The following is a 21,209-nucleotide window of genomic DNA, read 5'->3' as shown; positions in this document are numbered from 1 at the left end:
GATGGAAATACAGGTCAAAATCCTTCCTCTCTTTCAGTATCAAAACTTCTGCTTGCCATTGGAGAACAGTGTCCTTTATCAACAGGTCCTCTTATTCTTTTTAAGGTGTCTATTTCCCAACAGGCGATTGTGACAGAAAGTATGCCAGGATCTATTTTTAATTACTTAGGTTCCTTTGATTATGCTGTACTTCTGTGAAAGGGTTCCTTGTATTTTGATCGTTGTTAGCATCCATTCTTCCTCCTTTCTCAAAGAAGTTTTTTATAGTACCGGGTTGTTTCTTGCAAACTTACTCTTCAAGATGCCTTATTTTTAGAAAGACTGCCTGCTAATTATTTGAGCTTACTAACAGTGGATTGACATTTAGTCATTCATTATAATCCAAATATAAAATAAGGGCTAGGCACAAACGTACAAAAGAAAGTTTTCAGGAATGGTGGCCACTTGGCTCTTCCAGAGATCTACAAGAGAACAAATACCTGACAATTTAGAAGGGAAGGGGAAAGAAACCAGAAAAGATATAACCTTATATCAGAAGGTCAAAGCAAGTTTAAAAATATAATTCTTCATATAAGTGGTATTAGTATATATCTGTTGGTTAACGGCCAGATGAAAAAGAATAATTGTTGAAAGATGGATCTATGCTAGACTTGGTTTTTAAGTGTTGCAATTACTCTCACAAATTATAAATAGCACTTTTTGTTGTTTAATCATTTTTAGGTAGGCAATCCAGCAATCAGTGCAGAATTGCAAAATGTCACAGTCACTCTAATAATGGGTTCACTGCTGAGTTCAGCTCACAAAGAAAGTTTTCACAAGCATTTTTTTTTTTTTCATCTCACAGGAATGGAGATAATGAGAGAAGAGGGTGCCATATATGAGAATAAATCAGATAAAATGTCTCTTAGGCCTGGGAGTTGCTCTCGCTCATATGTTGACCTTAACTATCTGATCAAAAAGGGGATGCAGATATGCATAGTTATTTATTTGGTGCTTATAAGGTTCATAAAATTTCACCTGAATAGCATAATTTAAAAATACTGTTAAATTTAAAAAAGAAACTTTTAAGATTAACTGTGACTATTTCTACATAATAATTAATAATAATGCAGAATTGGAATCTGGGTACTTGGAACATTTAATGTTTGATCTAGATCACATTATTGAGTATAATAAAACTAAGTGACAAATATTAGAAAGTAATGTATCTTTGTTTACAGTTATAAAATCTTGGGGAAATATTTGTGCATCCTCTTTTGAAAGGCTGCAGAAAAATCACAGGAAACATGACAAATCCTTGATGGATACTGAATCTGAATGCAAATAAAAATTCAGATGCTAACCTGTAACAAATCTGGTATCCACATGCCCAAACTTTGGTAGGATGAAATTAGATCTTTTCAGTTTTGTTAGGGACTATTCGTATATAGAAATGATAAAGTCTTAGGTTTCCATTCTGCATTACTGCATTTTTTATAAATATAAATATAAATATAAATATAAATATAAATATAAATGTAAATGTAAATGTAAATGTATAATTTGCATCATTGCACTGAAAGATTTCTGGATCTTTTCTCAGTGCATGTTTTTTCTAACTGTTCTGAATTCCTCTGCATGATCCTTACACAAGTAATGAGTATGTAACACTCTGATCTAACTTGTCTGCCTTCTTCACAGCTCTTTCAGCTGAACCCTCTAAGCTTTCCCAAAGGACTAATGGACTCTTAAGTCCTATCTTCACGTGAAGATACTTTATCTCTCTTTTGTTGTCTTTTTCCTATTCTTGTTTATTTCTGCAGTTTGCACGAGTCTTTATCTGGTTTTGTGCATGTGAAGTTGTGGATGAGTGTATTGGTTCTGTGGACGAGAGCACTTTTTCTGCAGTCCTCACTTCTATCTCCCCTGATTATCTCTGCAAGACTCTACATTTTTTTCCACTTAATTCTCTATTCATGTAGTGTGATCTTTATCCCATCTTTATCCCGTTAATTGCTACCAAATATCTTTACAGTATGAAAAGGAAATGTAGAAAAGCTGTATGGGTCTGATCATTCATTTAAATGAAATCTTTATATTTGAATTCCAGTGGATTTAGAAGTAGGTGATGGTTTCTCTTTGACACAAGTTTTACCATAAAAAAGCAGCTAGGCTTCCTGGAAAAGTTACAAAGTTATTTTCTGGATCAGTCCTACAGTCTTTCCTTCCAGTAAATCCCGGGAGACTGGGTAACTAAAGGCCTTTTGGATTAGCTGTCTGAAACTAATGGCATTGAATCAATTGCTGCGCGAATATATTTAGGCTGGGCATTAATAACATGGGAGGCTGGATGGCAGAATGACAGAGCACTGGCCTGGGCTTTGGGAGGCCTGGATGGCRTTCTTGGCTCAGCCCACGGCTCGCTGGGTGACCTCAGGAAAGTGACTTTACCTGCTTTGGCCCTATTAAAAAGATGGATGTGGGAAGTGCTCTGAAATCTACTGATGTCAAGTGTTGTATCCCGGCMGTGTGCACCCTCACTACGGCAGTGGAACCTGTTACACGTCGTGCGGTCTCAGAATGATGGTGGTGGGTGCCGCTTTGTGGGAATGGCTGTAGAGTCTTGTAGAGTCCTGTCGAGTCTGTATTTCTGTCATGCTGTTATGCACAGAGTGGAAGGAATAGGGGGATGGCCAAAGGATTTATGTCCTTTATGCTGATAAGGATGGTTTAATAATGATATATCACCCAGTGTAAGATAAAAATAGCAGGAAGCATCCAAGACGAGTCAGCAGGACTTTATCCTGGTTATTGCAGCAGTCAGCATTTCTGTGAGGGCATAAAATATGATCGGCCCACAGYGAGTAAAGGGGGTATCGGGGATGACGGAGGACGCTGCTCTGCTGCTTCAGAAAGCAGCTTTATTGGCAGGCAACTCTGAGAAAGCCCAAGGACTCCATGCTATTTTTATTTTCTTCTGGATTGGTGCTCGATTGTCAGTACAAAGATCAACTGCACGTTACCAGTGGCAAAGAGGCCGGTTTAGAGCAATGACAGGGGAAGAGCTCATTAGAGAAGGCTGSGCTTGCTCTAGCTTCACTGGGAAACTACGGGAAGGGGGTGAATCAAATGGAGCCATTTAAGCTTCTCTCTGGGAAAGCGTGGAGGATTTATGAAGACCCTGAAAGCCTTGAAAAGGGCAAATKAAATCCTTATCTTTAAATGGAAAAAAAAAGGAGGGCTAGACAAATTAAAAACCATCCTGCCTTCCCAGACCAAACCAATCAACCAACCAACCAAAAAGAAACAAAAGAAACAAATAAATCAGAGTAGAGCGTATCCTGGGTCAAGTATCAAGTGGGATCCTGGGCACYGAAAAGCGAAGGCCTTCTCCAGTGCTACTGAGCTCCACCAAGTTTTCTGGTGGAATCCAATGTTGGTTTTCAACGCTACATTTCATAGAAATGAGAATGGTGAGTGACAAGTGTAAAGCTAGGAGAATGGCTGTACAGACCAAGGTTTAATGAACTGGAGTTATTTCTTCTGGAGAGAGTAAGAGAGAGAGAGAGAGAGAGAGAGAGAGAGAGAGAAGAGAGAGAAAAAAAAAGAGAGAGATAATTGTCTTCATATCCATAAGAGGCTATCAGAAAGACAAGGAATCATTTTTCTCCACAGGAAGAGAACATGAAGTAATGAGCTAACACTCAAGTAAGACAGAGATTAGATGTTAAGGAAAACTTTCTAACACTGTGGGCAGCTCCGTATGATATTTTGTGGTCTCCCGGGGCAATCTCCATTATTAGAAATTTTTAAGAACAGCCTAGATTAGTGTGTGGGAGAGTGACAGCTACATAGGGGACCCAACTGCAAAGCAGCCTTTGTCTACAAGGTCCTTTCTTTGGAGAAGGCAATCTAGAAGTTGGAACAGTTGTCTGGGATTTAGGATTTGGCCCTTTCATGACAATCTTTTTTTTGGCTTTATTTATTTATTTCTGGTGCATGGCTTGTCTTCTAATTCTCTTGCCATCTTAGGGTAATGTATATAACCAGTCCGTGATACTTTCATTAGAAGGGCAACGTAAATAAAAATGGTAAGAAAAATGTATTAATGTTTGTAAAGTTCTTTAYGAGCCTCAGCGGAAAGGCTGTATATAAGCACAAACATTATTATGGGAAATCAATGAATAAAGCAATAAATCAAATCAAATAAAAAAGAAACAAACCCTCCAAAAGTGCTGTACTCTGCATATAACAAAAATGGCATCATATATATTAAACCTTAAATAGTAACAGCCTATTGTCAGGATTATTATTATTTTTAAAACTAATTAGAGCTTTTTTCAATTACCAAAGTTTGAACAATTAATCACAGAATAATGTAATCAAATGTAAAGTTTATTTCTTAATAYCCTTTCATATTGCAGTCCTAGCACTTGACATGATTACCTAATATACATATATATATACACATGCTTACTGTGTAATCATTTAAAGTGCTGTGAACAGTATATAGGTAGTTCAAAGTGAACCCTATATGCACTATACACAACATTAATAACATTGCCGAGTACGACACATTAGGAGAGAGATCTAATCCATCCCTGCAATGAATTTGACTTACTCATTAGCGAGATGAAGGAAAACGATTACCCTGAAGTATTTCTTGTACATCAAATAAGCGATAAACCCTCAAGATATATATTTTTTGAGAAATAAAAAGAATAATGAGTTTTTAAAGATGCTGTAACTGAACATGCAGACTTGGATACTATGAAGGTGCTTGCAATTGGTTTTACTTACGTAATTTTGACCCACTTTTTTTTTTTTTTTTTCTTTTTTTTTGGTGAATATATACAGATTTCCTGTTTCTAAAGGGCAGTTTCTTTCTTTGATGCTGGTCTAGGACCCTTTCGATGGTTTAGAGGCAGGAGTTATCTGGTGAATTATTTGAACTGGAATATAATAAGTAGTTCAGGCAACAGGGTTTGAATGAAAAAAATGAGTAAATTCACTAACCACAATGAATGTAGATGAACAGTCATCATTTTAAATATTTATTATATTTACAGGGCATACTCAAATATTAAAATACATAATAACAGACAAAAATCCTGTGAGCAGGATTTCTTCTTTTTCTTTACCCCTTCAAGGTTATTCAGATTTAAAAGGGACAAATGGAATTCTGATAAGGGATATATATTCTGAATGGGATATAATAAACCCCAAATATATACATTTTTTCTTTTCCTTTGGATTAAATAAACCTCAGTGCGTTTTGTTTAGCGTGAATCTCTGACTACAACTGGAAACGGAGTCCAGATGCAGCGGCAACTTAGGAAGGACATCGGGGGAGATCACAGAGGTAGTTTATGAAATTAATTAATTGGAAACTTAATGTATTGAGAAATTTATATAGTTAGAAATTAAYGCTTTTTATGTTTACAAGTCCTCCCATCTAAGCCTCTCAGAGAAATTTATAAACATCTGCTACGAAATAAGAAATTGTCTTTGCATAGAAGTATCAGTAGCAATCAACTCCTAATGACCTGCTACGGTAATTAGGCTTTTAAATGTCCAAGTCACATTAGAAAAGAATTCAACACCTAAATCACTTAGATGTTTTTAATTTCTCCCATTTGTCTTTATCTTATTAAAGAAGATACAAAACTAGAGATTGATTCTATTCTTCCATCTACTTAGGAGCTTTTGGTGCCAACAAGGCTTAAATCCACGATGCACAAAATTTCAGTTCATAAAATGCTTGGTGGGAAATGGAAACACTTTGTACCTGTAGCATTTCATAGGACACACATGGTCAGATTTGGGCCCAGAAACATGATGTGACTAAAGCAGTACCACATAGTAAGTCAAGGTCAGAGTTAAGATTAGAACTGTGTCGGCGCTTTAATCACAACACAATCCTCCTGCAATCACAGATTAATAAAATCCATGGTGAATGGAAAGAAAAAAACCAGCTCTTAAAGATAATTTATTTTTAGAATAGTGAAGAGAAGGAACAAATATAGAAAGGTTTAGCAAGCACCTGACTCAGATTAAAGGCAATAAAACTTTACACCATGTTAGGACAAAAGAATTCTAAATTCAGGAGCCCTAGTGACCAGCCAAGAGTGGAGCTACTGCGGGCAAGGCAACGACAGTTCACACCACAGCACTGCTCAGCAGCAATCTAAACAGTTTCACTCATGGACTCTCCAAATTTAAGCCATGTGTTTGCTGGTAAAGATATGTACGTTGTGTGTAAAATGAAGGATGAAAAGGYTTAAGACCTTCAATCCGAGCGGTTGCTTCAATGCGACTCCTACAACTATCATCCTAAAGATGGATTTCTTCAGCAAGCATCAGATCACTTGGAAAAAGAAAAGGAGAAGTGTTCCCTGAATGCAGCACCAGGACACTTTAGAAGACCGTTTCTTGAGAACCCCCAGAAGCATGAACTGGATTTTGACTTCCCTTATCAAAATTTCTGCTAGGTGCTGAGATCTCCTGGTGAACGAGCAAACGAGTACAACAAACTGCGGCAATGCAGCTGCGTGATGGAAAGAGTCATCTAAGTGGAAGCTGAACRAAAAGTTTATTCTTTAAGGTGAAATAAAGTAATAGAGTAGTAATTCTTGGCAGTGTTTGGGGTTTGGCATTTAAGGAGAGAACAGCTCCTCAGAAYGGATAGGTTTATGGTCTCGGATAGTTCACTGCAAGGGATGGGTAGGCCAAATGCAATTTGGCCTMTGCAGCAGATGCTGATCTTGGCTCAGGAGTTGACTCTGTTACATCATGTTTGTACCAGTTCTTGCTTTTTGGCAGTTAGTTAAGAGTTTCTGCCCTCTATCCAGCAGAGGATAACAGGAAAGTGAGAAGGGAGATTAATCAGCACCACTGCTTGGGAGCCCCAAAGTCGCTGACCACTGCCTACAAAAGGGTGGTTAATGCTCCACAGTGATGGATTGTCACGTATCTTCACGCCTAGTCAGAAGGCCAGATCTAGGCTGCTCCAAATGCTTGTTCTGTATGTGAGAAGGGAGCTGAGCTGAGGTAAGGGCTTCTTGGCTGCTRCATTTCCTGGCTTGTCTGGTTGTGAACCTGGAATATTCCATCATGATACTGACATAGGTGTCAGCGCATTTCCTTAGGATCGTCTGCAACAACCTATACATAAGCGTAAATCATCCACGCTCTGTTTTAGCTATCAGGTGAGAGGACTGGAATGAAAAGTCTTAGCTAAGACCTTGTCTGGAGATTTGATTTATTCCAAGAACATAACTGAAGTGGATAAAATACGACAGTGTTCATCATGCTAGTTCTTAATCCAAGATCTGTAGCTATTTTTTAATTGGGCTAATGAAAAATGGAGGGAATCCGTTGTGATTTCTTAAACTAAGAACCTATGTATCTGCATGTCCCATTGACTCAGCTGAGGCTGCTCCCAATATCTCCAAGTGAACTGTACCACTGCCACTTGGACAAAAGACAGTTTTATAGTCAAATCACGGAAGTTTTACAAAATATCCAACTTCCTTTCTAATATATTTCACCTACTGCTTTGTGTAATTCCCCACAGAGCTAAATAAGGTCTTCACATGTCTGATAATGTCTGGATCAGTCTTACGGTCACAGTATTGCAGCACAATCTCTTTTTAATTCTTTTGTAATCCCCAGTTCTGCTGTACTATTGATAGTGCTGAATCTAGGTTGAATTCCTCTTAGGCACRCGAGCCCTCCCGGAGAACTGCTTGTGTTCGGATGTGGCGTTCCAGCCACTCCCATGTGTATCACATCCTGATACAGTTTTCCCAATTATATTCCCAAAATTACATATATCCATGGGCTTGTGGGCACAAATATGTTTTACTCTGTAGTTCATTCTGCAGGTTTCTTTTCTGAAAATGGAGAGCTGTTCATGTGGCGCTGGCTAGTGAACCTTTGAAACAAACATCTTACACTATTTGTTTTCTTTTGTTATCCACTCTAAAGAAATTAAGTCCTTTTTCTCAGTTCGACACCATCTCCAATAGATGGTGCTAGTAATTGCTCCATTTGCGATGGTGCTGACGTTTGGAAAAGGCAATGGTTTATGACAGCAGCAAGAATTACTTCTCTTTGTGAATCTATATCCTGTCACAGAATTTACGCCGGGCCTTGCTGAAGTGCTGTCATTTTCATTTAAGATAAAGGTCCTCTGCAGCACTCAACTCCTCTACAAAGGGTCTCACCTCGTCAACAACGATTTCAAACAAGTGCGAGATTAGGAGAGAGGCTGCTGAAACAAAAGATACTTGTTAAATCCATGGAGSGACAAGCACAGAAGGTTGATGCTAGATGCTTCAACTCCAGCAACAAGGTGAGCGGAAGAAGTGCGAACCTTTATGAGCAGTGACTGCGGCCTGAGCTCCCCTACGGGCTTCGCGAACCAGCAGCAGTTCCCCCAGGGTGCTCCACATGTGGTGGGACACAGAGGAGGAAGAGACACTTAAACAAGTTCTGCTAGAGAAGCCTGCTGATCACTGAGCTTCCTCATATGGCGGGCGCATTAAGAAGCCTAAAATCTCTCCCGAAAATCCATAGAGATGGAAACCGTTTGAGATAGGACCTTGTCTGTGATGCACCACGAAAAATGCTTAGCCTCATTTTGGATTTGCCTTAAGTTTGTAGTAATAAAAACACAAGGAATCGAAGCTCCCAGTCACCCTCGCACTAGCAGCCAGCGCTGCAGTATTTCGCTGTGTGCATGGAAGACGATGGCACAGATTCCTCCCCCTGGGACAAACGTGGAGGTCCAGTGCTAAGGCCAAGCACAATCTGCCGGCATGGGGAAAGGGAGGGCTCACGGCATGGAGGGCTAAGGATGGTTTTCCTTCTCCCAACAACCAGATCTGATTGTTCACCAGTAGTTGCATAGCACTAACCTCCATTTCCTGGACATCCTRAAGTATTTAACACACACAGAATAAGCGAACAAGGCCTTTGAGGAGCATCTGAGCTCACAAGACAGGAAACTATGTTATTTTACAAATGAAGCTTCAAATATAGAGAGCTTGAGAGTCACATGGGGGGCAAGTTATCCTTGACTTTGATTTAGCATCTGAAGCTCCAACTCCCCATCTACCCTTTCCTCCTGCAGGATCACCAGAGCCGGACGCTCCAGTCCAAGAACTTTCAACAACTGCCTCTTTGTGAGAATATGGAAAAGCAGCTACCTGCAGTTGATGTTTCAGCTTGACGTTTCAAGCTCTAGTAGCACTTGGCAGCTCTCTGTAGTTTCTGGGATTACTAGCTGCTTGCTACTATAAGGCTTTTTATTAGCACAGATGTTTCTTTCTTAGTGCTTTAGATTGTGGGATTGGGATGTGCCGAGCGGATAGTGCTCGGCTGTTCCCCACCAGGCAGGCGGCCTCCAGYGGGAACACGAGGAGGGCACAAGGAGCGACGGGGTCTGCGGCACATCCGAGGGCCGCGGTGGAGGACGTGGACACGGCATTTCCTTGCGTAGCTGCTGAGAGCAGAGCAGGTTTCTGATGCCCATGTCCAAGGTGTATCAGGCACTCGTAATTTTTCTTTCAAGTATATTCTGCTATTTTGTGGCTTGTTTTTAGCTTTTTCTTGAATTAACTTTTTTTTTTTTTTTTTTTTTTTTTCCCCCATCTTTGGAATCTGAGCAAACTTATTTAGTAAAGCCACTACTTCGGCTTAATTCTACAAATGAAAAAATATTTAGAAACATCTTTTCTGTTTTTTGTTTTAATTACCTATTATATGTTCTTTGCTGTAGTTAAAATAACAAATTAGGTCAACCTCATTTATTCTAATAAAAATTTAAATTAATTTCATTATATCCTTGCCTTTATTCTCAGGTCATTTTTTACAATAATGTAGCTTCAATTTTTACAGTCTCTCCACATATTTTATGTATATTTTTAATCTTAGAAATATATATATATATATAACATGCATGGAACATGGAACAAAAAGGTTTTGTTTCAAATTGAACTGATATAATTTGTGGTTTAGCTTGTGAACCAACATACGGGTATTGAGGACAAACTGCTAAGGAATGCAGTAAAAAGCAGTAAATCTATGCCCATTTCCTACATTGTGAGAATTTGGCTTAGTTCCTGGTTCCATGTGTTTGAGGTGCACAATGTATAATCTATAATCTAAAAAAGATCAGGCAAATGTATTTTTGCCTATCAGAAAATAGGGCCTTGGGAGCAGACCCTTTCGGGACTGTCTCTATGTACAGATAACAGGTCTGCACCTGGTATGTGTCACACAGTGGCGGCCTGTTGGGACAACGCTCATTTTCTGTACATGACCGAGTAGTGTACAGCCYGGGAATATATGGTTTTCTAAATTATACCTAGGCATCTTCAATAGGTGCCATAACAGGTTGTTAAATGTTTCATAAAGACCTTAATTGGCTAGGCAAAAACCCAAGTCATTACAAATGCAGCTCCAATGAACTGTTATTTTAAAATACTACAGTTTTGCCTTGCGTTATTTCCCATTTATTTTCAGTTTTCAGTAAAAATAATAGTAATAAAGAAAACATTATTTTCTTTGATGTTACTTTCCATCACTTGGGTCCCTTTTGCAGACAACCAACCACAATCATTTCCCATGATCATGGGAAAATGAGTGATATAAAATATGTATTATTATAAATTACAAAATTATAAAATAGATAAAAATAATAGATTTTTCTTCTGGGTGTGCTAGTTAGCTGTGTGCAGTTGCTCCAGAGGTTTTTGGTAGAACAAAGTAGACGATATGSTTGCCTGCAGAAATTCGTATTTTTTTCCAGGACTGAGTGTTCATTTCAGAAAGTTGAGTTTTGTAAGGCATTTTATTTGTATTCTTTTGCCCAGTATTGATTTTAGCGAAGAAAGCTTTGTTCCACAATAACTGCCAACTCTAAAAATACAACGTATTCAAATAGAGYGCCAGAAGGCTAAAGCGCAGTGCCACGCGATGAGCTCAGGAGCCCGCCACACCTCCCCGGCCACCCTGCGYCCTCAGCACTCTCAACCACTCACAAACGGTGCCAGATTGACGTTTGTAACGTAGTTTCTGCATCCTACCAGAATGTAATTGAGAAATCCTTTCTGGCTAAGATTATTTCATCATTGTTTTGTATCTGAGCGCGCCTACGTGCTTATTATCTTCTGCCCAAATATGATAGAAAATAAGATCATTTATTTAATGAGCCTGTCCTTTCCTACATGAAGGACCATCCAGGTTTATTGCCTCTGCTATAAACGGTGATGACCGGATGAGTTCCCTTTTCCCTTCCACTCTTTCCTTGGAGTGCGAAGTTACATCTGTAGCTTCCGCACTTGACTTTTTATTGGGTGTTTTCACAGTCTCCTTGATTCAGCTCAATGTAAAGTTTGCCTACTTAAAGACAGCCTTTTTTTTTTTTTTTTTTTTTTTTTTTTTTTTTTTTTTTAAAGACAGCTTTTTTTTTTTTTTTTTTTAGATTTCCTAAAAAAATAATTGCCTTTGTTCGGTGTATGTTTTTGCATAGCCATCGCTGCTGTGCTGGGCTAGATAGGAAATTGTTTACAGCTCAGTGAAAAGGCATTTTAGAATCGGCCCGGGTTGCTCGGATGCTATGAACAACCCTTCAGATCGGTTCTAAAAGACATGGTCGCTTTTACTAAAAACACAGTCTGGGATGATTCCGTTTTGATTGTTCAACAGTGTTGATGGTGAAAATAGGTATGTCAGCAAATGAAAGATGCCCCTGAAGGCATTCTGTTTTTTTAAAAAGCAAGCAAAATTCTCATTAACGGGCAATTTAAAAAAGCAGTAACATTCATTTTTTTGGACTATTAAGCATACAGAGTGTTTTTATTTCCAGCAAAGAATGAACTAATGCAAAACAAAATTCTGTCATGCACTGGTGACACAGCATTGCAACATAATGTATGTCAGGCTGATTTCAATTCAGCCTTTCAACAGGATTACACATGATCAAGGCTTCCAGAGTGAGCACTATGTGACTTCAATGATTGAAAATCATTTTCATGTTCAAGTTATCCTTCCCTTTTCTTTTAAATCAAAGCTTGTTGCTTCTTAATGATGTGTTAAGCTAAAAAACAAATGTCGCTGTAGATACCTTCCTAATTACGGACAGATGTATTCGGCTTCCTATCTGCTCAGGATACAGCCAAATCAGCTGGTTTTTTTTTTTTTTTCCTTAGGTGCATATTACTGGAAAATTGCCTAAAAATAGAAATGTTCTTTTTTTTTTTTTTCTCCCTTTTTGATGTATAAGCAATACATATATTAATGTTACTTCACAAAAAGGAAAGACAGAGTTCCTTAATGTCAGATGCAGGTCCGAAAGGCCTTTACACCCTTCCCCCTAGGGCCTTTCAGTCACGAAAAATTGTTGTGTGTTTTCGTATGTACTGGCCCAATGCCAATGTCGAATAAAATTCTGTGTTTTTGAAAAATAACACTATTAATAATGAGATCATGAGGTAAGACGGACGCTTTCATTTAATCATTAATCATTTATAAATGTCTACACAAAACAAACATTGTTTCCAGCCTAAGACAGGCAACACTATTGAAGAGCCTCATTTTTTTCCCACTTCTTGTACAGTGACCATGAATATTATGCTAAGAAAGTATTCATGTAACTTATTTTACTCTAAGAATTTTTTAAGTTAGTGAGCTCATAAACTGTGTTATCTGGCTCATTCGCACCCAGGATTAGGCACAGTTTTAGGTTAGTGAGAGTGTGTTTATAAACTGGCAATGCAGAGGAATAATGCAATTCCTTCTGCTTTTAACTATTAATGCGTTCTAATAATTAATGCTGTAATTTCTGTTCTGGGTCCACAGTTCAAAGCTCTACCCAAAAGTCCAGTCAGACCAGTCCATTTGTAATGTGCTAATGATCTTCCTCTGAACCACATAAGAACAAAATTAGGTTTTTGAAATGCTCGAAATACCACTGAGCTGAAACAGAAATTTGCTTATACTCATGTTAATAGCAAGTCACACTCTGGAACTGATCAATAACCTTAATTTCATTACTTCTGCTTTCAGGCAAATTTGAAAGAAATACTCAGGTTCCAGAACATAATCTCATATATATATATATATATATATATATATGATCCAGATCCATAGATATATATATCCAGAACATAATCTCATATATATATATATATATATATATGATATATATATATCTTTTTTTTTTTCTCCTGATGCTATTTACTTATTATTCTTAGATGGATGTGTGGAAAAAAAGATTTGTGCTAAATGGCTATTTGTGCTAAATGTGCTAAAACATCCTTTCCTTTTTCTTCTAGTCATCAGCATTTTAGCTGCAAAAACGAGAGAAAAACTGCAGGAACTGTTAGCAAATGCAACAACTGTTAGCAATGGCTAACGTAGTGGCGGGTATTTCAGGAGAGAAAACATCATGCACTAAATATATTCAATTATTTGGAYCAATTTCTACCTTTGACCGACTGCGACCACCCTAGGGCAGTGTGATGTTGGTTGCACACCGGGCTGTTCTGCGCTYGCCGGGGCCGCGGGCTCCCTGGTGTCAGTCCCTACACGAAGGCAGCAAAGGCCTCTCTCGTAGCAGCCCCTTTTAACCCCTGCCCTCTTGGCCACCGTTTTGCAGACACACCCAGCCCTGGCTTAACACAGGAGGGCATTCCTGGCTGAGCAGTGCTGCTCTCCTCACTCTTGCACATTCCCCGGCCAGATATCACATGCCTAAGATAAACTTTATTCTTATTACTTTTGGCTGTGTAGGATTTTCAATCCATTTCAATGATTATTTTTTTTCAGCATTCTGAGATCTGTTGATTTCTTTTGTAAGTAAAAATGCAGTATTATTAAAAAATAGTTAATGGAATGGGTTGACATTTAAAAATATTAATATAGTGTACTGGTTACACGTACGAACTTTTACCTAACCAAATAAAGTGGTTCAGCACTTGTCTACAGAGAACGGAAGCCGGATGATTCTTCTTCCATCTTCCATCCATGGGATGGAGCAGCCAGGAGACATCCCAGTCATCTACCCCACGATCGCTGGGGAAATACACACRCACTCCAGCGTCCTATCAAATGTTCACCCTCAGAGTGCAAAACTCTGCCCACTCTGAAGGAATAGTCTGATTTAATGTATTTTCATCATAGAAAATACTTCGCCACAGCAGGAGCAAATCTGAGAACAGCTTGGAAATGGAATATATCAAGAAGCCAAATTTCTCAATTTGGCTTGTTGCGAACATCAGAATTCTTTGGGATTGTGACATTCACTTTCGGATTGTTAAGCTTGCGTTGAATTGTGACGCTCAGGTTAGAATTCTGACACTCACTTTAAAATTCTAGAATTCTAGAATTCTGCTGTTTGCTTTAGAATTCTGACCTTTTAGAATTCTAGTGCTCACGTTAGAATTCTAATGATTGCTTTAGAATCTTAGCACTCACATTAGAATTCTGACGCTTGCTTTAAGAACTGTGACGCTCACATTAGAATTGTGACRCTCGCTTTAAAATTCTGACACTTGCATTAGAATTTTGATGCTTTAGAATTCTACTTCTCATGTTAGAATTCTGCTGCTTTAGAATTCTAGTACTCGGATTAGAMTTCTGCTGCTTGTTTTAGAATTCTAGCGATTGCCTCAGAATTCTGATGCTCACTTTAAAATTGTGATGCTCGCAATAGTATTCTCATGCTGGCGYTAGAATTGTAATGCTCGTGTTAGAATTCTATCGCTCGCGTTAGAATTCTGAGAAATTAGAATTCTGACACTTTAGAGTTCTAGCATTCTTTTCGAATTAYGATGCTCGCTTTAGAACTGTGTCGCTCGTGCTAAAATTCTGACACGATAGAATTCTGACGCTTGTGACAGAATTGTGATGAGTTAGAACGCTAGCACTCGTGTTAGAATTCCAGTGCACGTGCTGGAATTCTGACACTCGTGTTAGAGTTCTGAGGCTTCAGCATTCTGACGCTTGCTTTAGAATTCTGCCGCTCGCCTGGGGATTTTGACTCCCGCTTTGGACTGTGACACCCGCTTTGAGATCGTGACGCTGGCTCTGGGATTGTGACGCTCGCATTAGAATTCTGACGCTGGCATTAGAATTGTGATGCTCGCTTTAAAATTCTAGTGGTGTTACAATTCTGAATTTAGAATTCTAAATTCTAAATTAGAATTAGAATATAGAATTCTAAATTCAGAATTTATATATCTTCTGCTGTTCGTGTAGGATATCTGATGCTCGCATTAAAATTCTGACCCTTTAGAATTGACGCTCTCATTAGAATTTTGACGTTTTAGAATTCTAGTGCTTGCRTTAAAATTCTGCTGCTCGTTTTAGAATTTTGACGCTTGTGTTAGAAYTGTGGCGCGCTCGTGTTAAAACTTTGACGCTTGCTTTAAAATTCTGATGCTTGCGTTARAATTCTAACGCTCCCACTAGAATTCTGATGCTTTTTAATTTTGATGCTCGCGTTAGAATTGTGACATTCGCTTTAAAATTCTGATGCTCACAYTAGAATTGACACTTTTGAATTTTGATGCTCGCATTAGAATTATGACAYTCGCTTTAGAATTCTGACGCTTGCATTAGAATTTTAACGCTCCTGTTAGAATTCTGACGCTTTCGAATTTTGATGGTCACGTTAGAATTGTGACGCTCGCTTTAAAATTCTGACGTTTGCGTTAGAATTCTGACGCGTTAGAATTCTAGTGCTGGCACTAGAATTCCACTGATCGCTTTAGAATTCTAGTGTTCGCGTTGGAATTCTGTCGCTTGCTTTAAAATTCTGACATTCACTATGTGACGCTTAGAATTGTGACGCTTTAGAATTCTGACACTTTAGAATTTCTGCTTGCATAGTTATGTGAAAATCTGCGAAAACTCAGCTTGGTAAAAGTATTTATGAAGACTACATATTGAAAGTATTTTTTTTTTTAATGTATTTAATGGAGTTCAAGCTCAACCCAGGAGAATACCAAAGTTAATATTTAATCCTAAGAAAATCTGAGGTTTTTTTTTTGAAGGTAGAATGTGTTCACTTAAAGAACAACTATTTAACTTCTGATTTTCCTTTTAACATGTATTTTCTGTGATATCTTTACCTTGATTTCACATATAATGCTTACTAAAAATGCAAAATGTCACACATAAAACATATACATATAACCCTGTGAAAAAATTTAACTCTGCTTATGGTCACCCACAATATGGCAATATATATATATTGTTTTTGTCCACCCACTACATGGATCTTCTCAGTTGTCTCTCCCATATGTATTTACATCTGCAACTGGGAAGATGAGAAACGGAGAACAGATCCTTAGACTAAATTCTGATCTCATTTGCAATCCAGTAGTTACCAGCTCTCAATGCTGAAAATCAATTAGAATCGTCGATTCTAAATCCCATCCCCAAAATATTTTTGTACATACATATCATAAAAGTTTCTATATAAATAGAAAAGCAATTTTTCTTTAAGATACACAAATACTTGAAATGTTTTTATTTTTAGTATTGCCTTCTGTGTCTCCTGTTGAATGTAAACAATTCTATCTTTTCACATGACAGCTTTTAAATCCTTTTTCTCCATAACTTTTCCAATACTGATCAATACTGAGCACAGTATTACCAGTATTGATATACCTAAGAGTATTATACATTTTATCTATATTACTATGATTGCCTGTATGTGTTAATATCTTTTTCAGTGTTTTGGTTTCATTGAACAGAAATCCTTATTGAACTATTCATGATACTTCTTCCAATCTAAGAGTTGTTACAGTTAATTTTTAATAGTTTGAAAGGAAGGGGCACTGTAGGTATAAGTCACCTTGTACTGAAGAATATTGACAGCAGCAGAATAGTGGATGCCCAATATAGGAAGCATACAAAAAAAGATTAATTCTCAGCAGAAAGGCAATTCTCTCCTAAGAACAATCTTTAAGCTGGCTGTGAAGATAGAGTACACAGCAGAAAATGATACCTGAGAGCAGCCACAGCTTTGCTGCTCTTAAAACTGTTAACTAAGCACACACAGCATTTGCAGCTCAGAGATGTGCAACTTTCCATAAAAATTTTCAATCTGTGGGAAACTATGTGTATAGAAATTCATAGAAATGCTTGCTCACCGCAAAAAAAACGTTCCGCATCTAAATTAGATGCCTTTCATGAAGCGGTAAAATATTCTGAATTCAGTATCTTTATATGCAAGCTTTCATGTTGACTATGCACTGCCCTTGCAGAAATATCAACATTGGCAGACGCCTACCATTTAACAAATAAATTCAGTGTGTGAATAGTGGGTTTTTTTTTTTTTTTTTTTTTAAGATCCTGTTCCAGCCAGCCCTGATGGACAAGACAGCACTGCCCCCTTATTCACTTGCTAAGGCTCAATCTTCACGCAGGTGTCAGCAATATTGTCAGTGATGGCGCAATGGGATTTTTTTTCACCTGTGTCACCATGGGTTTGGGGAAAGATTGGGGAGTTTATGTTGCCTTGGAGGTTCAAGAAGATCTCTAGAACGCTTTGGGACATGTGTTTGCGTTGATGTTGGTGCCCAGGTGCCTCCTGGAACCTGTGGTAGGGCTCCTCCAGCCTGGGTCCCACCACGCTGAGGCCCTTGACCAGCAGAGCCTCAGGTGCCGTGCTGGCTAATTAGGGCAGGTTTCCGGCATATAAAAACGAGCTTGGGAAGAGTTTGCTTCTTTCTGAAGAGAGGTTTCTGCAGTGCTAGTCTTGGGAGAGGACAAGACCTGCATTTCATTGCCCTAGGAAGAAGGGCAGCTCTTGGCAACTCAACTCAGAGAAAGGTACGGTCCATTTTGAGGTTATTTACTGTTGTTGTTGCACTGCTCCATTGCCAAAAGGTTTTCAGAGAAAAGGTTCGGAGACAGATTGTCAGGCTTTCGCTAGGGAACTTCTTGCCTTGGTTCAAACCAAGTCAGCCTTCAACCTGCACCTCCCTACACCTTGAGCTGGAGGGATGACTGGGTGCCGTTAGCCATGAGCACATGTCCTAAGAGAGGCAACACTTGAGCTTATTCTCGCCAGCTCCTAATACGCCAAGGTGGCAACAGAGTGAATATGTGAGTAGTGAGGCTTATAGAAGAGTTCTCTGGAGTCTGTGGAGTAGAACGAAGCTCCCTAGCTCGGGGGAAGCAGCYGCCACATCAGCGTGGCGCCGGCTCTGAGGCAGGGACAAAATGGCGGCGCGGCAGGTGGCCGCGCGCTGGGCGGGCGGCCCGCGCGCTGCCGTTGGCCGTTGCGGCTGCTGCTAGGCGGATCGGAGTTGCCTAGCAACCAGCTGTCCGCGCGGGGGGGTCCCGCGTGGCGCCCGTTGGGGCGCGCTGCGCGAGGGGCCGCGCCCTCTGCCGGGAGCGCGAGGTTGTGTGGGGCAGTGCAAAGAAACGGCCCCGCGTGAGCCCTTGAGAAGTGTTGGCCCTGCCTCTGCACAGCCTTTTCCGCCAGGGAAAGGTGTGCCTGCTTGGAGTGCCTAGGTTTGTGCAACCTCGAGTGCACTGTGACAGTGTTTCTCAAGACCTCACTTAGCCAATGGGCTTTCCTTTTTATCTTGGTGTTTCAAAAAGAAAAATAAGCATTTTTTACTTCTAAATCTGATTCTTCAGATGCCAAGGGGAAAATCTAGGGGCTTGAGTCTAGCATTGAGTAGTTGCATAGGAGCTTAATAGAGCGAAATTATGTTATAATTATCCAGAGGATAACTTTTTTCTTTCTCCAAGAATCCTCTGGAGAAAGTTTGTATGTTTAGTGCAGTCTCTGAATAGTGCCCCTCTGTGTAACAGACACCATCGTATTTGCCTGAGCAATGCTAAAACACAATGGGGTTAACACTTTACTTTCCTCCGGGTATAGATGTCAACAAAGCTGCATAAATGTAATGTGAAGCAATTTTATTTCAATATTTAGCATGCAATGTGATGAGTAGTAAGACTCTTGCTTGGAGTTAAATATAGAGCAGAGCAGTGTAGTAAATATAGTGTAGAGCAGAGTTCATCTTTTTTCTTTCTCCCCTTCTTTTTTTTTTCCACTGAGTTGGCATTTTCTTTGCTACAGCTTGTAATTACTGCTGCTGCTTCTTTCTACCTGTAGTAAGAAGATATTTCTCTCTTCTATCCAAGCTGTAGGTAGCTGGGAACTGAAATAATGTGCTCTTGCAAGCTTTTTTTCTGCAGGCTGAATAAAACCATTTATGAATCTTTTTTGTGCTTTCTGCCCCAAATCATGTTTCATTGGGTCATTAGAGGCTTCCTCTGATGCTGGCATCTATTTAGAGAGCTGTTTTACCAGTCCTTTGCTGGTCCTATTCTACTTTTCAGTGTTTTCTACTTGAAACTGTGTTGACCTGGGCACAGTATTTGAGATATGGCTAGTGTGTGGTCACTGCTTTATCTGGTCCTCTTGCTAAGGCTGGGCAGTGTGTTCAGCCTTCTGCATGGCACAGATTTGAGCAATTGATTCATTTTTAAATTGCTTTTTGTAGAGAAAGTTGCTGTGTAGTAAGACTCCTGTTTCATGGGGATATTCTGTTCAAGGTGCAGGACCCTGCATTTGTCTATTTTAATTCAGTTTTTACTGCTTTAAAGCAATAAAGTAGAGCAGCAGTGCAGAACAAGAGCCTCCACTCTTGATAGTTGGGTACTATAACTTTCCTGCTTTACTGTAGGAGATAAATTCAGAACATCTTGGTTAGTTTTAAAAGATTTGCGCCTCTTAAAAATGAGGAAAAGGGGTCTGTTTCTCAAGTGTCTTTCACATTACTTTGCAAACTGCAATAGGCCACAATACAAAATCTGAAATATCTGGTGTTACAAGTTCAGGATAATATACTAGTCACTGTTATCAGCTATGGGGAGTGGGATAGAAAGTGCATCAGCCTGGTGCAGATAATGATTCCTTCATATCAGTTTTGCTGAGGTATTTGGAATATCCACCCTAGTTTCAAAAGACTGTAAAATCTTACAATTTGCAGGTTTACATTCTGAATTTTTATCTATTCTAGGTGTCTGCCAGCTATATTGAAATGATATTGTATTATGTATAGGAAAGTAGAAAGCTATCATCTCAAAATAGACCATAATATTGCACCTTATTAAAAAACACAAGTGGATTTTCTGCCAGCAACCATGACTTACAATAATGACTGTTATCAATATGCAATTACTTCTGTTACCCTAGAACATATTGACATTCATTTATTTAAAGATAATGTAACACATTTGTATTCATTGAAGTAATCTATGGATATGATTAAATGCGAATGCCCATCTTATACCAACCAGTGGAGAGGGGGAAAAAAAAGTCATAATCAGACAGCCTGCGCTGCTAAAAATAGGAAATATTACATTCTGAAAACTGCATCTGAGCTTATTTCAAATAGTGGCAAACAGTCATAAAGAAGCAAAAGTGTAACTTGGGTTATTACTAATTGAAGCATTCATTAATTCTGATTGGGGGAAACTTGACCATAAGAAAACCCAAGTAAAGCTGTGGAATTGGCTATCTTTGTGATGTAGGATTCCATAAAAATGGTGAATCTGTCTCTGCAGATAGTCTGTATAAATGGTGAATCCATGTAGGCCTACGGTGAAGGTGCAAAAATAAATGTATAGCAGTAGATAAATGTATATTTAAATGTGCTGCTTAGGCCTTGACTCCTGATTCTAAGAATACATCTGTCAGGTTTTTGCAGTGACACCAGGGTTTTCAAACTTCTAACCAAAATATAAGCAAAATAGAAATATCAAACATGTGAAGGAAGAGTGGTTCTGCAGTGATGTGTTCTTGTGATAGTAAACACTGAGGTCCATTTCTCAAGACCATTACAGGAAGCATTTGCAGTATTCTGAGCTTGGAAGTTCTTCTCTTTGTGGCATCTGAGAGAGAAATCGAGTGTATTTGGTTCTCCAGTTATCTGTTATAGATATATGCATTTTTACAACTAAATTTTTGTTCATAGTGTTTTTTCTTTTGTCTCGGGTACCTTGGATTTAGCAAAGATAACTCTTTGCTAAAGAGTTGGACTCAACAGAGTTGAAAGACTGTCTTAAATCTTGGTCCATTTTGTCAGGAACTGCAAAGCAAAACAAGGAATTCAAGAACAAACAAAAAGCTGAATATTGTATTTCTTAGCTTGGGAGAGTGATGGTATATTTCTTAGTAAACTTTTTAT

General features: G+C 38.8%; 1 long non-coding RNA gene across 1 annotated transcript in view; it reads left to right on the top strand.

The window, feature by feature from the left end:
- Positions 1-17,751: 17,751 nt before the first annotated feature.
- LOC112958288 overlaps positions 17,752-21,209 on the top strand; it is a 92,127-nt gene continuing 88,669 nt past the window's right edge. Inside the window, exon 1 of the long non-coding RNA XR_003251400.1 lies at positions 17,752-17,829. This is a non-coding gene — a long non-coding RNA (uncharacterized LOC112958288). The remainder of the gene's footprint in view (positions 17,830-21,209) is intronic.

The sequence above is a fragment of the Nothoprocta perdicaria genome, unplaced genomic scaffold (genome assembly GCF_003342845.1).
Source record: "Nothoprocta perdicaria isolate Ctin4 unplaced genomic scaffold, notPer1 scaffold_83, whole genome shotgun sequence".
Lineage (NCBI taxonomy): Eukaryota > Metazoa > Chordata > Aves > Tinamiformes > Tinamidae > Nothoprocta > Nothoprocta perdicaria.
The sequence above is the reverse complement of the archived record's forward strand: the minus strand, read 5'-3'. Positions and strand labels throughout refer to the sequence as shown.